Source organism: Rhopalosiphum maidis, chromosome 1, assembly GCF_003676215.2.
Source record: "Rhopalosiphum maidis isolate BTI-1 chromosome 1, ASM367621v3, whole genome shotgun sequence".
Taxonomy (NCBI): Eukaryota; Metazoa; Arthropoda; class Insecta; order Hemiptera; family Aphididae; genus Rhopalosiphum; species Rhopalosiphum maidis.
Genome location: NC_040877.1, coordinates 79,772,000 through 79,791,190, shown reverse-complemented (window position 1 = coordinate 79,791,190; position 19,191 = coordinate 79,772,000).

The following is a 19,191-nucleotide window of genomic DNA, read 5'->3' as shown; positions in this document are numbered from 1 at the left end:
TTGATGAAAATACACAGAAACACCGACACAGCAAAGAGCTATACGTTTTCTTACACACGTCGTAAATACAATCAATATTAAAGATTTTATATTTTAAAATATTAATTGAAATATACGTTGAGGGAATATAATATTTAATTTGTAATGACGGTTAGGGTATAGAAATTTCTTCCTGTATATTTAGAATCTAATAAAAAAATTATACCTAACTTAACCAGAGTACGAGAAATACTAAGTGGCCCGTAAAAGTCATGCTACATAAGCGACCGTAAAATAAATCGTATTATATTATGTGTATAAATAATAAGTTCAACGTCGAATTTTTATGTGCACAGGATTTGGGTCTTATTGGTATTCATAGTTTCAGAAGTTCGTTAATGGATATATTATTTCTTATTAAAGCGAGAAAGTTAAATAAAACATTCTCATATAATATATACATTGAGTAATTAATTCAAAGCTAAAACCTGACAAATGCATATTTTCGCAAAATATACGTAAACAGTATGCGAGCATCGATCGGATGTAACTATGCAAAGTAAGACCCGATAAGTATATAAATATTTATTTTATAGGTAGGTATTAAGTTTTATAATATTTTGTCCGTACATTCGCTTTGGAATATTGAAATATATTAATGTAAACAAGTTTCGTACGATAATAATTACGATACGATGTACGCTATACAATTTATCATATAATAATATATTAATATACATTTGTTTGATCTTTATATATTTCCTTTGAATAAAAATAAAATCATGTAATATATTAAATTATGTACAAATAATATAAAACACCCGCTTATACTTATATATAATATATGTATTATTGACAATAATTTATATTATTATAGTAATGTTTTAAAGGCCCATAAAACTAGTAGGAGTGTGAAAAATACTATCCATATTGCTTTTAACCAGTTTTTAATTTAGAATAATAGACGTTTTGGGCAATAAAATTTCATCATTTAAAATGAAATAAAAATAAATAAAATGGAAAATAGTATTTTATTACCTAATATTATAATATTATGTATAAAAATAAATTGTTATCAATATCATAAATACACAAAACACATTTTTATATATATTCGGATATTTCCCCAACAATTAAATATAATTATAAATAGAAGTATATACTTATTATTATTATTAAAAGTAACAAAATTTTTGTAATTAAATAAATAATTACACATTTACTTTTATTAAAAATTGTAATCGAACAATCTTCGTTGGGAATCAATCTGGTCACAAATAAGTTGTGAAATAATAATTTACCCAAACTACATAGTTATTACTAGTTTTTCCCGCATATTACTCGTATATTATAGATTAATAAATTATTCTTGTTCAATGTGTTCACAAATCGTACATTTTACCTACAGCCAAATTATTATAAAATTGTATTATGTGTTCGTGTAAAACGGTGTACGCACGCTTGTTTATATTTTTTTTTATTCTGTGTAAAAGATTTTAAATGTGCCTCGGCACGAGCAATACCTTATTAAAATACGTCACTCAATGATCGAGTCGTTTAAAAAAGATAAAGAATTGATGTACTCATACCGCGTATTATAATAATATTCTCACTGCAGTAGAGTAGTTGCGTTGCGTCGTTGTCACGGAAGACGTAGATCGTTTCAGTTGACAACGTTAGTCGGAATTTATTACAAAAAGTAAAATGTATAATTATTGCAATCGACGGCCGACAAGCTGTGCATATTACATGACCATATAAGTCATAATGCGTATTTTATTATAATTTATAATGTGTGTGTAGGTAAAAGTAGAGGTCAATTTGTGCTTAATAATATTAATGTAGTGACAAACTGTACCTTATAGTGTACACAAGTATACAAAACTATAGCAATAATCTTCAACTATCCTAAGAACCTATAAGAAAAAGCACTTAGAGTCGATATTATTATAGAAAAATCAACTAAAGATGTGATATCAAATACTATTGTTTTTTTTATCCCGATTATTGTATCAGTATTAAATGATAAAAACTGTTATCGAATTGATAGTAATATTAAAGTAACGATAATAGAATGACATATTTTTTTTTTTTTAAGAAACAATTGAGAAAGTATAATAAATTTAAACCATTATACATTAAAAATACATTAAAGTTATTAATAATCATACATTATAAATTTAAAACATGTAATGAACCTAAGTAATATTTTGAAATACATATAAAGAATACAATTTAGAATGGATTTAATTATTATATAATTATTGGAGAGTAAAAAATCGATGTAAGAGAGTTGGTTTAAAAACAAGAAATTTATTTTTTAAATTGAGTCTGTTGAGTATGAAAGAACATGGCTATTAAATAAAAAATGAAAAAAAAATCGCAACAACTAGTATACCTACAACAGTTAGATAGGATACAAGATTAGAGACTTTGATTGAATCCTAACTTTAATACGTGATTTGGTAGCAAATTATAATTCATCCACCGCCTGAAGTAGAATAGGTACTATTAAAAATCATTAATTACTTACATTTGGACAACAGAATTTAAAATCATAGTTGAATAGGAATTCGGTTTAAAAACAGAGGCTCATAATGTTGGGATGTATTCCCGTTATAAATCACATAATTTATGAGTTAGAGAAATGTTATCGGAATTTAATGACATTGAGGGGTCCAGATGGGAAAATGTTGATGGTAGAGCTCGACAAAAAGTCAATAAATCCAAAAATATGTCCAAAATACACGATAATACGTGAACAGTAATTCATACAAATATATGAAGAGTTAATAATGATCTGGAGTTGAGTGATCTAAGAATCAAATCAATTTTTAAGATGTTTGTGTAATACTTGAGATTGATACGTTATTGTCTTCTGTAGTTAAAACTTAAAAGGCTAGTATAATATTATGGAAATAATGTGGGCGACTTGTAACGGCTAACGAGATGAATATAATATACGCGTCGAAATAATAACCATATTTTCACTGACGTCCGAGTCCAACAAGTTATTGGATATTTCATTTGACGTGGTTGAGACGTATGTCATCTGGTTGGATTTGACGGAATGTAATATCAATAGAAGCGAAAAAAACATATGCGAAAAGTATAACAATAAAAATTGGAAAGGTATTACAATACAGATGTATAGGTATTATTGTCGTTATAAAAGATATCGCCCAACAAATTGTTGGCGTTAGTCTCGCATATTATCTAATCGTCATACGCGTGTCACGGCCTTTAAACCTGTATACGAAACGTGTCTGATGTTGTTAAAATGAACCAAATTTGCAGATGTGGTCTCGTGTCAATTGAAACGAAAATAGTTATTTATAATTTTTAGCTTAAATCGAACCATTAAAAAAAAAAAACGTATTTCTGTGTGAAAGTGAGTGGACATTCAACGACTAAAACAATAAACACGCATTTACAAAGTAATGTAGGTACTCGCCGAATGGTGGGAGCTCTTAAGTATCTGTGTCATTTTCGGTTTGTCTTTGTTGACTGTTAACACAATTTTAACTTCTAGGGAATAAAATGTTTGTGCGAACAAATATTTATTTACAAAAAAATGACTAAGGTTTTGGATTTAATGTATTAAGAATCTTAAAAATTGCAATATTTAATGCATATCATATACATTCCGAAAATTACACCGAAAATCCTTATAAATGCTCAAAAGGTATAATTTAGTATGCATATGCAGAATATAAACGTATTCGATCAGCGTTGAAGAATATTTGTTAGTTTTTGAATCAAAATTACCAAAATTTTAAATCGCACTTAGAAGAACTTTACCTGTGTTGTAGCGTTTTAATTTTTTTGATAGTGGTAACCAATAATTTTTAATAATTAAATGAAAAAAACCTTAAGTTCTCAAACCGATAACTTTAATTGCATTCATGTTATCAAAAAAACTAAAACGCTACGTCACAGTTAAATTTCTTCCCAATGGGATTTATAATTTTGGTTGTTTTGATTAAAATATCGCGGGAGTAAAGTTGTCCCGCGCAAAACAGTTTTTAATTACGTTACGCGTGTATAAGACAGAGACGACACATGCGGGTATAGCGTCCTCTTAAGTATTTCGTTATGTTTTATTTATCGATATACACATTTACAGAAGTATAGGTATTATATTTCGAGGCATAGATTATTATTTCTAGAGCATCGTCTAAGCGCACGGAATTAGAATGTTACAAGATAATTTTCCGATACTTACACGGTAGATTTGAAAAAAAAAAAAAACAAACGGAAAAAAAAATGAATAATGCGAACGTAGACCCTCGAGAGATGACGACGGTTTACGCCGGGCGATCTATATATAATATAACTGCACGCCTGTGATTCAAACATACCTCAATAAAAATAAAAAAAACACTATTTACCTGCAGTTATCACCGCAAAAGAGGTCGACGAATTATTCGGTAAAACGTTTTCAGCTGTTTGGATTTACAAAATTATTATAATAAAGTTTACGTGTAGAGTGCAATTTGAACAGCAGCGGCACTATTAGATCGTGAATAAATCGTTTACGAAAACAGGATATTGACGGTTTGTAGCAGACGATACGGTCGAATAAACAAAAACAAACAAGGACAACTATTACGATACCACGATCGCATATAATGTTATTACAATAATACGCAGTGGTCATCTTCGGCATAACAATAAAATAAAAATATATAAATAAACGTAAATCATGTATATAAAATACCGCGTAGACCACCTCCGAAATTGCACCGCCCAGCCGAGTGGACTAGTTCGTGTTTTTTTCCATACGAAAAATATTGAAACTACTTAATATATTCTAAATAATAATATATTTATATGTCATACATTATAATGTCGGTCAAAATTATGTTTCGTTAGTTGTTTGTTTTTGTACAGTATACATAACTCACTCATTTACTATTTAGAATGTTGACACCTACTTAATTTTCAAATGTTTTTTTTCTTCATCTATCTATATAATATTATGATCTATCAGGACAGATGACTAGTTTTCATGCATAATATGCTTTATAAAGTTATTCGAACACGTTGTAGTAAAATTCAAGCAGGCTTTATGAAAAACTCTGTGGACAAAAGTAATATAGTTATGTATAATTTTTTTTTTTATATATTTACATATTTTGAGTTTTTTTTTTATGCTTTTAGACCGTAATGCTCTATATTGTTTTTACTTTTGATGCATATAATTAATATATGAGTACGTACGTCGCAAAAATTGTTAAAATTAATGTTGTATTTATTAACAAAAGTTGTCGATAAATCTTGTGATGAGTAACAAAAAATTTTATTTAAACCTTAAAGAGATAAAGTACAGTCTCATTGTTATGGATAGATAATAAAATAATATTTTACTCACGTATACAATATTAACATTTCAATGACATAACGATTTACTGTAATATTATATAACGCATACTTCGTGTTTTAAGTGGCTTATGTTTATATATTATTGATATTATAATAATATATAGGTATACAAGAGATTCACCTACTATGTTTACTCCTTTTTTCTTCATGATAATATGCAATTATTAGAAATCTGATTATTTTGAAATTGTCAATGACACTTTAAGATTATTTCTTCAAATTTTTAAGAGCTTTTTCACTACTTAAAGAATATGACGATCGATAAAAACTTCTAATTGATACTAAATTAGATTTCTACTTGGTGAAAAGTGTTAGGAATAGTTGGTTAGTCAGCTAAGAAAATTTTCAATATAATTGAAGATAATATTGTTTCTTGAGAAACTCTAGGGGAAATGTCGATTTTTGAGATATTATAATATAAAGAACAAGAGTAAAGAGGAGATAATTGTTTTAACTTAAATTAGAAGCCAAAATGGTAGGTATAGTAAAATTATTAAGCAATAACTGAGAAAACACAGTTGCAGTATAATATTGTTTTCCAATATAAAAGGATGGCATTAATTAATCGATTAACTTATATATATTTGAATGGGAGTGACGAAATACAAATTAAGTATCAGGTAGTGTTATTTTTATATTAATTACGAGAATTATCGATTTGAAGAGAAATTTCTCACAAAATTTGTGAAAAAATTGTAGTAATAAATTGAAAGATTTTTAATCGAATTATCAAACTAAGGAAGAAAAACAATAATTAAAAATTTTCATTGTTAGAAAAAAATTAAAAGTAGAGAGTCTGAGTATTATGTTTATTATGTATGTAAGATAAATAAAATGTCTTTCATAGGAAGTTAGTGAACTTTTAAGTTATATATTAGGTTATTAAATCAAAGCCGATGTGAGACTTTTGACGTGAAGCAGGGGAAAATATTGTTTGGAGTGATCGCTTTAATGTTCAAGTATAAAGGAAGTGTGTATGTACCTATATATGTATAAAATATAATATACTCTGATATACTGTTTTTTTTCAAAAATTACTTTCACCTTTGAAAATGTAAATTCACATTTTAATAAAAAAACTTAGTATCACTACAATAAGACACTCAATTATGGTCAAAAATTTTAAATATATGAAAATTTGATACTCAAGTATACTTTTGAATTCCGACAATAGCATTAACTTTATTAATTTCAATTAATTTATATTATATTAGTTTCAATAATTGGAATCTCTTTTAGTAGTAACGTGGGAGTATTGGCACCGTTACGCCACATATTCATCATTTGTACTCGCATATGGCTCCTCCTCAGTACGTCTCCCACGTTTTACGTCCATAATATTGTGTCGGAAAATCCAAACAACTATACAACACATCACTCTGTTGAAGACTTAACCTAACCTAACTTGAAGTACATCTGTGCATTATTATATATATATATATATATATATATATATATATATATAGTAAATAAATAATAATAATGACAGTATGTGTATGAAAAGAGCAAGTTGCTCAATCGAAACACGTCATCTCCAACGAATTCTTTGTGGTATACCTATTGTGTCATTGACACGCGAATGCCTTTAAACAAAATAATAGTGAAAACCCATACACACGCACAACAATGATCGAGTATAATCGTTTTGTGTATAATGCATAACACCACGATATTATTATTATATTAAAAAAAATGCGATTGTCATAATGTATAATAATATGTAGGTAGATACTTTAGCAATTATTGTATTGTTCGGTTGCCTTATAATTGGTCGCATAATAATAATAATCGAATCGTTTTAAACACATAAACGGTGACCGACATGGTTTTTTTTCTGCTGTCATTGTTTGAATACAAGTTGATAAATCTGCGTAAAAATAAATATTATAATTGTAGGACAATTCTGTTTTCTTGAACTTGCTGCGTGCGCGGGAATATCAAGATATTTTTTTCTATACGAGTGACACAATTAATTACAAAATGTTTACCGCGGGAACTTATGACAATGTCGGTAGCAATGGTAATCGCTACATTTTATTATACATTATTAAACGTGTAACCAACATTTGATAATATATTATATAATATGTGTAACAGGAAATAATGACGTGAACAATAATTGGGATGCAACACAATACCTTTTTTGAATGCATTGTTTCCGGAAAATAAGTTAACGTGTCATTGTATGATTCCATAAATATTGACTGTTGATGTTTGAGCTGCTCATTTAAATTAAAACAAACAATGTTTGTATAACACTGTCATTTGAGTGTTACGTCATAATAATATTATTATATATTAAACGATATTATAAAATACTGTAAATGGCTGCAGATTCGTGTTAATATTCACAGCTATTATACAACACTTTACTATTCACGCTATTCCGGTAAACATGTTATTAAATGTGTATATATTTTTTAAATTAAAACATAAAATTATATTATCTTGCCAAAAATGAAATATTTAGACTATTAATATTGTATATATATATATATATTTAACTATTCAAGTGAGATACAACTTTAAGATATGGGTCATATCTTATACATTGTAAGTTCAGCAATAAAAAATAATGGTCTTTTTTATGCAAATTTCTAATTAGCTTACGAAGAGAGGTGTTAACGAGATACCAAGAAATCGTCTTAAGAAATGATTATAAGTCCACTTTATAATTACAAAAAAAAAATCACGATTAAGTTCAACGAATTCGAAAGAAATAGGTCGAGCATGAAAGTTTTTCATAAAGACCGCATATTTTGCTGTTTATTTTTTATTTTTATTTTTATTATTTTTTTTTTTTTTTACAAATATTATGATTTATTTCCTGAAACTATTACTACGGATTAACAATAATTTAATGTATTCGGAAGAAAATAGGTCAACTATGGCAGTTTTTCACGTAAGAATTACAAACATAAAAAAGTGACTCAAAATACAGATTAACAATGATACGAGAAAAATAATTTTCAATACTTATTTTTTTTCCTTAAACAAATATGAGATATTTTTCAAAGCGTATCGCATTACTTCGTATAATATATTCATAGTATTTTAAAACACGTCAATATATTTTTACGACGACGTGTTGGTTATAAGCACTTAGATACCAAATTTTAATTTATAAAATATGTAAGGTATACTTAAGGTTAGATTATTTATTATAATACATAAATTCCAAAAACCAATTCTAAAGTTACTAACTGCATAGTGCATGATACATAATAATATGAAATAACAACTATATTGTTAATATTAGCACATATTACTATTAATTAGCAATGATTATTATACCTGTGCGGGGTAAAAAATATATTATTTTTAGTGTTAATTGTTCGATATAACATAATGTAGTTTCTATTTTAATCCAAAACTAAACTTATTTTGGAATTCATGTTTACAAGTTTTAATAATATTGAATCTTCTTTTTAAACAGTACACCGTTCGTTATCAAAATAGTATAGGAGTTTTTGAAAATATATTTTTCACTATTTTAGATGTAAATTTGTAAACATTAAAACTATACAATATCGAAACAATAGTTTATTTAATTTAAAGAAATGTTTTCAAGTATATTATAAACGTTACGAAAATTAAATACACGTCGACCGTATTATCGTAGGTACTTGAGAATTTATTTGAAATTGTACACAAACTATTATGGAATTTTGTTCTTTTATTTTCAGTGCCGATTCTACTGTTTTAATATTGTTCTACGTTTCTAAACTGACATTGCAGGTTTCGGACAATTCCCAAAGTCATCCGAAGATGTGGCAGACAACATTCCAGACGGCTTTCTTGACGGAACGGTTGATCTCGTGCTAGTCACCGGCCGTCGTGCGTGTGGGGAAACGATTTGAAAAAAAAAATTGAAAAATCGAAATCATTGCCGTGTGTATAAAAATAACAAAGCGAAAAATTGGTCCGAAGAAAAATTAACGGCAAAAACAGAAAAATTATGCTCGGAACTGGTTGTTGAACAGTCGGAATTATATTATTACTTATCTCGTTTTCTCTGTGTTACACTTTCAAGAAAGTCAAACGACGTGTTAATAAAATTTAATAATGAGTATCATGAGAAAGTGTTAACAGTGAATCTGAAACGGCCATTTCAACCGTAGAGATGTCAACTATTATAAACAGAGTTTATTAAACATAACACAAATATAATACGATAGCGATATATGAGAGGAATAATTAAGCTTGTGATATTTGACAAAGATTTCGATCTCATATCTACGAAAAATCAGTTTGCTGTTTAATAATTATCATGTTTATGGATGGTTTATTTAGGTTACTATTAGAGCGTTATACGATATTAAATTACTTTAGCAGCCGTCTATATTTCGTAACTTGTACACAAGCCATTAAATACGAGTACATGTGATTTTTAACGAAATCGTAAAATAAAAATTGCATCAGGCTACGTGTGCGAAGAACACAATTTACGAGTTAAACAGTATAGGTATAAGTTTGATACTGTGTTCGTTAAATTAAATTTAAATTTAAATTTTCACTTTATTAGTTCATCGAATTTTGTGTGGTGTGTATACAGAAACTTAATTGTGAAATTAGACGATATCGTATAATAATCATACAATCTCACTCGAAATGATCGCAATATGTCTTTAATATTTTTTCTCGTAGTACTGTAATGTATTAATCGATTGTTTACTTTAAATGTTTCTAGTACCGATATCCTGGAAAACATTCAGGACAGCATTGCAATACGTATGCGTATCGCGGTTTGGTGGTTGCAATCCCTTGCATTTCTGTACTTATAAAATACGATAAAAATTGTGTTTAGAACCGGGTAGAAAGTTCCGGTAAATCGTATATTTAGAATCGGACGTAAATTCTTAAATCGACCACGGAACACCGTGCGAATTACGTATACGTTGGATTGTATCATATACGTACGTGGTGTAAGCCTATGTTGGATTTAAAAAGTTTTTATTTTTTACTCGATCTGCAATAATAACCCCGTGTGCTGGATATGCGTATACACGACCACCAAGTATTGCGATTCTCGGAAGTGCGCGATGTAACCGTTTTACACTTTTTATTTTTCTGAATAAAAGTCACACGCAACAGGTGCAATGTACGCGGATTAAATGGTTCGTTAAATATTTTATTATATGAGTTGTACTACTGCAGCATAGTAGTTGCGATTTGTTCCAACGAATTGTGTTATCATTTTTATAATTTTTTTTACGGCATTTCGTGTTACAATATCACGTAATATACTTATACGAATACGAAATAGTGTGTATTGTGGGCGGCGGACGGCCTAAAGCATAATACATAGAATAACGCGTACTTGCAGTGTACACATCGATCAGTTGCAGTAACGAATAATAATAATAATAACGCTCACCCGTCAGCATCATAACTCACTTCGGTAAAACGTGCGCATAAAGCGTCGCATACGACCAACATCAGCTACTATATCGTCGCACGAGATTGATATTATCCAGACGGATCTCAGGTAGAGTGGACGGACGGAAAAACGGTTAAAGGGGCGTACCGAATAAATTATAGTGATTATAGACATTATACGCGATACTAATATTATGGGTAGGTCACATATTATATTATAGACGACTGACGGTCAAGTTTGGTCCTGCGTGGGAGTGTGCAGTCAATAAACACACCACGAGTTGCCCACGAAAGAAAACTGTTTAATATGCACTGCTCGTTAAATCTTTAATAGTTTATAACTGTTTGGTTTTTTTTATCATATATGTATACGTGGTGGCTCAAAAAAAAAAATGTCGGTTTGAGCAAATTGGTTTTTCAAATCACCGTTTAGTTTACAGAAGTTACACTTCGATTATACACAGCTATATCTGATTAAATAAATAACGTCGATCGACTGTAATGTAGTTTTGTCTGCAGCGGGATGAAAGTTCAAATCTATACTTTTATCTTGCACAAAATTTAAAATAAAATTATGTTTTCATTTGATATACCTAGAGTATAGATGTAGTAAATCAATTTATAAATAGGTCGACAGATATAGATTATAGCAAGATTACACCCCCCCCCCCAACAGACATCATTGAAAGCAGAAACCTCCAAATAGCGGAAATTTCTTTCGGGAGTATCGAAAACACTAAATAACTGACGCTGTTCTATAATATAAATTTTTATCTCATTTTAACAATAGGTAATTGTTTAAATTTGCATTCAAATTGAACTTTTTAATAAACCAAAGTAACTGATTGTTGTCAATGAATCATAATATTATGCGCATTTCTCGTCCTCTACTTTTATTTTACTATGGAAATGTAAATTTTTATCTATTAATTTTTAAAATAAATTATGTTCATAAAAAATAGTAATCATTAATAATTAAATATATATATTACTTAGGCTGTTATAATACTCATTAATTTAATCACACTTAATTGCATAATATTAATTCACTCCACTTCATAGAGTATCGCCATTGAATAGTGTACACTGAATACAAAATATCGGTGACGGGAAGTGTCTGTTATTTAAAAGTTCTGTCGTACAATGTTTTCCGGTCCAAGCCGTCTGGTGAGGGAGGGGGCGACGAAAAACAATTTAGTAAGTACAATATATTATTATCGTTTTATAAAGTTATTTGTGCTTATTACAATAACCAAATAATATAGATATTGTTATTCCGAAGATTTCGGCGTGCCGTCTTCTGTGATAACGCGTTACTGCGGCATATTCTCTTATATTATCGACCGTTTCTTTTACCGGGCGGAGAAACGAAAACGGTTACAATATACGGCCTTTGTTTGGACTTGAGATACACAAAAGGACAATAATTATATTATTATTATAGCCGAGATGGAGGCGGCGATGTCGTCGGAAGAATTATAATTTACGACGAAGCCGTTGCCGCCACCTCCACCGCCGCCACGTCACTGAGCGGCGACGACGACGACTACGCGCAGTCGAGAGAGACGGGTCTGTCAACCCAGTGACCGACTGGCGAGAGGCGACAGCCACCGCAAACGGCCTGATTCACTCTCTCTCTCTCTCACCTCTACAGCCGTCCATCATTAAAACTATTATTACTACGGAGACGCTATGGTGTATGGGATTTCATTGTTGTCATTATTTCGGCGGCAGGTAGAATAGACGCACAAAAAAAAAAAAAACCGAAAAAAAACCGAAAAATAACGTTTAGATTCAATGTAAAGTGATATAGTATGTATCATATTATTATGCGTACCTTTTTATATTATTATGTTATCTGTCAGCACGGAATAATAATAATAAAGCGGCTCTCGAACGGCGAAATTCATTTTCGACACTGTTTAGAGATTTTCGTTGTCGCTGCAAACGCGATTTCATTGCGATATCATACGATTGGCGACGAGCTATCGTGACGACCTGAACTCGAACCAAGCATGGCCATCAATGCAGTGGCGCATTAAGATTTTGGCGACTCGGGCCCGTTGATATTTAACGAAATAGACATGTTTATATGGTATTAGCCATTGGGCGACGTCGGTGATACACGATCGCGATTGACGGTTACAGATTTGCGGACAAATGTTGCCCAATTTATAAATAATACATTGATAATGTGGGAATTATGAGCTTATTAAATGAGTATTAATAACAAGAGTTGTAATGTTTATAAAAATTACAATAACATATTACAATATTTAAAAATAATTTGTTATATAATTTATAACAGAGAGATAAAAAAATATAAATTTAAATGTGTACCATATCAAACGCTTCCTGTTTTAATTTCTACAACACCTCTAATATTGTACTTTTTTAATCATTTTTGTAATCATAATATACTAGATTTAATAGAAATATGACGTCAATGTTATTATCAGTTATCATCATTTTTATGTGTATTATTATATTATCAATATTGTGTTTTCCACGGTTTAAGATATAATTGAAATATAGGATTATATAAATATATATATTTAACCGTGATGAAGTCGCTGCTCACGTGAAAAATTTGGTCGATAAAACGATCTTAAAATTAATAATATATGGGCTCAGTAGACTACATAACTTAGTAACATTAATCTAAGTTTTATCCGCAATCATTGGATTTTTTTTTTTTGAGTATTAAACAATATATTTTATTAAATAGTAAATATTTATATTTTTATTACACTCAGGTGGTCTAAACTTTAAATAGTTATAAATTATAACTAACCAACTACTCAATTGAAATTTGATTTTCATAGATCAAATTTCTTAAAATTAATGGTATTTATTATTCATATATTTTTAAAAAGGTAATATTTTTTAGAGATTATTAGTGTTTACTGTTAAAAAATCTCAGTCTTATGATTATAATATTATAATAACTCATAAAGTCTCCATTGCAGTTGCTGGACCTACATTTATTTTATATAATAATAATACGTAATTATTAATTATTAACTAATTATAAAAGGCACGCGAATACGTATAATATATCATTTACATTGTAATTAATGACTGTCTCAAGTATATAGGGAAAACACTGCCTACAGTGGCGTAGTTAGGATTTTCTTAAGGTAGTTATTAATTATCAACATTAAATATTATAATATCATATATACTATATACTACTTACAAACTATAACTTTTATTTTAATCAATTAATAATATGTATATCATATAATACTATGTCAGTAAATACAGATACTCGTTGTATGTTTTATAATTTAAAATAAACGAGTGCATTATTATTGATGATATCGAAATCCACTAACTAGATGGTTATATATATATATATATATTTTATAAGTAACTCACTATTATTGTCTTTGAGGTTATACCATTATGCTTTATTGTATTTTTAAATTTAAAATATAATATAATATTATAATTAACAAATTATTATATATGAACGTTATAAAATCCTTTACCTTTATCCATGTGTGTTTTTAAACCCTTCTTTATATTGACCTTATATAAGTATTGTGCTTAACGTTCAAAATCCATACACACGACCTTTTCGTTTGAATACAATTATTATTTATGACTGTAATCCGCTGGCCAGTACTGCTGCGATCAGTTGCGGTTTTAGAATATTCCTGAAAAGAAATTCGAAATTAGGTTAAGCCTAGAGTTCTTAATTTGTAGTTATCTCAACAATCAGTAAATAAACACCAATAAAAAATACCGGTTTGTAATTTACATGATTTTGGCTTGCTAGAAATATAAATCGATTTGAAGGGTAAAAAATTAGATATCAACACATTACAGCGTTCGGCTTGCCAAAATGTGTACATTGATGTATGTATACGTTTTATAAGCGAGTACACCTTACAGGGTGTTTTTTTTTTTAACAGAAAAACACTCATTATAATATTATGCATATTACATAAAAACTAATGACATTCAAAAAATATTGTTTTTAAAATCATTATACAAAACAATATTTTTGAAAAAAAATTATATTATTTTGCTGTTTCTTATCATTATCATTTGAAAAAAAAGTAAGATAAATAGTATATAAAAAATATAAAACGTTATTTTATAACAAAGTGTGTAAAAAAAAAAAAATTCTTGGATAAATCACCCGATATAATAATATTTATGCGTCGTTCGGAGAGTGCGAGTTATTACTAAAAAATAAATTAAATCGTACATACATAATATCTCTCGCATCAAACAGTAAGTAAAATTATCAAAAAAAAAAAAACCAGATGGGCTACTAGTTTAATAAGTAGGCTACGTGGACGTACAACATCAGTAACATACGTGTCATGTGTGCATGTCGTGTCGTGTCATAATTAAATTTGCCAACGATCAAACGTAACTTACGCGAAAATAATGGCGTACGTAAATTACATGCGGATATTAATGTCGTAGCTAGCAGAGGTGTACTGCAGTGAATATTATTATGACGTGTGGTCACAATAATAATATTCATAAAACAATTTTTTTTTCTCGAAAAGCCGTTTTTAATCGGACGACGTATACAGAAGTGGGTAACCTACCCACTCGCCACTGTAATATAATTATACAACTGCCGATACGCACAAGTGATTTCTGGTTTGAAACGCACGTCTGGCTATTTACTCTGTAAAACGATTTATTTTTTAAACAAAATTTGACCGGACGAAATGACGATGGCGCACGTTATATTATTATTAACTGTATCATTATTATTGTACACGTGTACTACAGGTAGACGTAGCATATTATAGCATTGCGTATGTACAACCTTTTCTGGCGACTGCACAAAACCTTTGATATTCGCTGCGTTTCGGTTTTTGAGCGCACAGCGAATAAAATAAAATAAAAAAAACTGCCGCCCCGACGAATGCATAAATAATTTTCCCTCGGCGACGTATAATTTATAACATTACGATGGTTAGGTACTGCAAAGGTCCAGCGGCTACAAAATATATATGACACCTTGCTTTAAGCCGGCCGCGGTACAGTTATTTTATGCGAGTTATTAATTCGAAAATTTAGTAGATTGCATAACTCGCAAACTTTTGATTTGGTGAGACGCGAATACGCGATGGTTATGATAATATGGTAATATTGTCGCGACATATATTATATTATTGTGTTGTTCCAAGTCCCTGCAAAATGACAACAGTAACAATAAAAAAAATATACTTCTCCGGAACATAAACCCGCGGCCGAAACGAGATAGTCATCGCGCGCGCCAGAGTTTTGATTAGACCTTAAAAACTCAAACCATAATAAAGTCCTAATTTATCCGACGGCAATGCGAAATGTACGATTTTTTATTTCGCGCATAAATTGCGGCAACTTTGGTGTCATCGAGTTGAGTTGAGCGCAAAAACTAATTATGAATAAATAAAAGTTAAACTTTTTTTTTTTTTTGAAGATAAATAACTCACCGTATAATTAATGTACGAGTATATAACCCAATGAAAAATATGTTTTTTGTTTTACTTAATTATGTAATATCTTATGTACATACTAAATTACATAATTTTTTGTCATATAATATCATAAGAATAATAATGCCACGTTTACTCGTTTTATAAAATATAAAAAAAAATCAAAACTTTTAATATTTTAATTGCCACAAAAAATAATGAGTGTACCTCAAGTTATATGCAGTATAATTGTTTTGTGCTCGCACAAATTTTAATGTCCTTTTGTAACGATTCAAGTAGGTACATAATAGTAATATGTGGCTTATAGGTACTTACTCGTACAAAACCATCTCAAAACACGATATTACATTAAGTAAAAATGTTTATAACATAATCATTGTGTGAATATCAAACTTATAATAATTTACTGTAATACTTGTAATGTAATACAAAATTGTTCATTTTACAATAGAAGTAATAAAACTGTAAATTGAAAATGATATTACAATATAATATCTACTCTGTTGAAGTAATTGTTACGTTATTTGTTGTCAAATTTACCTAGAATTTAAAATAATGTTTAATCAAATAAACCGCGTATTAAAAAATCCATATTTATAATATTATTGTTATAAATAATTTAAAAGGTATAAGCGAAAAAAATGATTGGTCAAATCTCAAAAATTATGATAGTTTATCTATTTTTTTTTTATGTAAAATTCTATACTTGAAAAGAAATTCTTAAATTGGAACCTGAAACTTTAGAAATAAAAAAACTAAAATTTTGAACATATATTATCGTGTACCTTTTTTATCACACATATACACGTTTCACTCCAAATAGTTTTTCAATTTTTTTTTTTTTTTTTAATTCGGTATTCACGCAAATAAGCTCAAAATCATGATGTACAATTATTTGAAAATCTGATATTGAAATGCATTGTACACACATCCGAAGCATGTTGGTTATGCACTGTGTGTATTGAATACAGGGAAAAATATATATAACGTGTTATCTTATTACACATGGTATTATTAGAATGAGACTGCTATTACCACGTATTCAAAAGACTATTCCAAAACTTATTGTATTTCAAACGGAGAACGAGCAGAATAATAAAAAAAAAAAAATAATTCACAAAACAAACTGAAATGCTAGGCGTCCTCGAAAACTATAAGGAATTTTTCAAATTCTCACTATACACTAAAATATAATATACTTATTGATCAAACCGGCTATATATATATGATATTCGTACACGGGATAGGTTGAACATGTTGGAGTGCCTACCCACCTACCTAATTTCGACTCCTAGAAATGTGTTTTACGTTGTCGGCGCGTGTTTGTGATAGGAGTGCGGGGTGGGTATCCAATAACTTTTCTACCGCTTGTATGACGTGTAATCTAAAACGGTGTACAATATTATATTATTATTGCACAGAATTTTTATTTTATTTTTATATCATAGCTGTCCGTACAGATATTAGAACGATCGCAATAAACTACTTTTATGTGTATAAAAGTATACATATATATATATATATATATATTATATGCTTGTCGTAACTAACTCTGTTGTCTTAATATACAACACGAGCCTATGGCAGAAAACGCCATATAATAATGTGAGGAAAACAATAATAATAATAATAATGATAAAATATGTTATTAATCAAATTAAAGTTATGTAGAAAATATTTATTTTGTCGACAAAATAATATATGCCCTATTATAATATGCTAGCTTATTATTCTTGAAGTGAATAGTTGAATGTTCGTTCTTGTTGAATTGTTGTTATTTTAAATTTTTAGCATTAATATCTATTTTGTAACTCGTAAATCAATTCAATATGCGAGTTGGTACATGTGATTTTATACAAAATCGTAAAATAAAAATGTCATTAAGCTACATGTGTGAAAAATAAATACAACTTACAAGTAACAGTGTAAGTATGGTATCCTGTTCATTAAATTAAATTTCAATTTTCGCTTTCTTTTATTTGATTTCGTGTGACGGGTTCATAGAAATTCAATTGCAGCCAAATATATCACTATATTAGTATATTATACCATTTTATACTTAATGATCAAAATAATATGTCTTATACGATTTAAATTCTTAGCGAACCTATGAATGTATCGATTTTATAATTATGTGTCATATATACTTTGTGTTTTTTTTTGTATTTGTCATCAGCTTTTGGGATATTAAAAATTTCATCTTTTTCAATATTTTTCTTAACAATAGAAAACCCACCTCAAAAGTAAAAATAAAAACACCGAAAAATGTAAATTTTTACGTTAAACTTGTTTTTGATAAAATTGATTTCTTTATTTTGTTATAATACAAAAATGAATAACTATAGAAAATTGAAAATTATTTATATCACTTATCACAATATTCAGTTTCTATACACTGTTTAATTTTCAAAATATTTTGATATTTTTTACAATATTTATAAGCTATTAGAATTATAAAATTTTTAGTTAACATTTTTAAAATCTTAATAAATTACTCAATAAAAAACTTAAAATTGTAATTAAAAATCTCATATAAATTATTTTCATATCTGTATGAAAATATTAAAAATACATAAGCACCATTTTTTTTGTGTATAGATTTATTAAAATTAGGATTATAACATATTTCGTTAAAATCGAGATAATTAGCAAATTATTTTGTAGCTAAAAATTAATATTAAGATTTTTAACTTTCATACCTAAAATTAAAAAATATAATACAAGGTCCCATATAAGTTTTTAAACCTATGTATGATTATTTCTCGTGTTATTGAATTATTTATGGATTAACTGACTAACATATAATTATTTTGGTTTTATATTGTTAACAAAATCGACGTTCGTAACGGGGGCAGTTCAATGTTGAATACATTTCTCGGTTTGAGTTAGACATTGTCACGGAATTGTTGGGTTCGCGTTCTATTCGATATATGATAAAAAAAGTTTGGGTTTGGTTCGACATATAATTAAAAAGTTTGTTACTAGTTAGATTGGA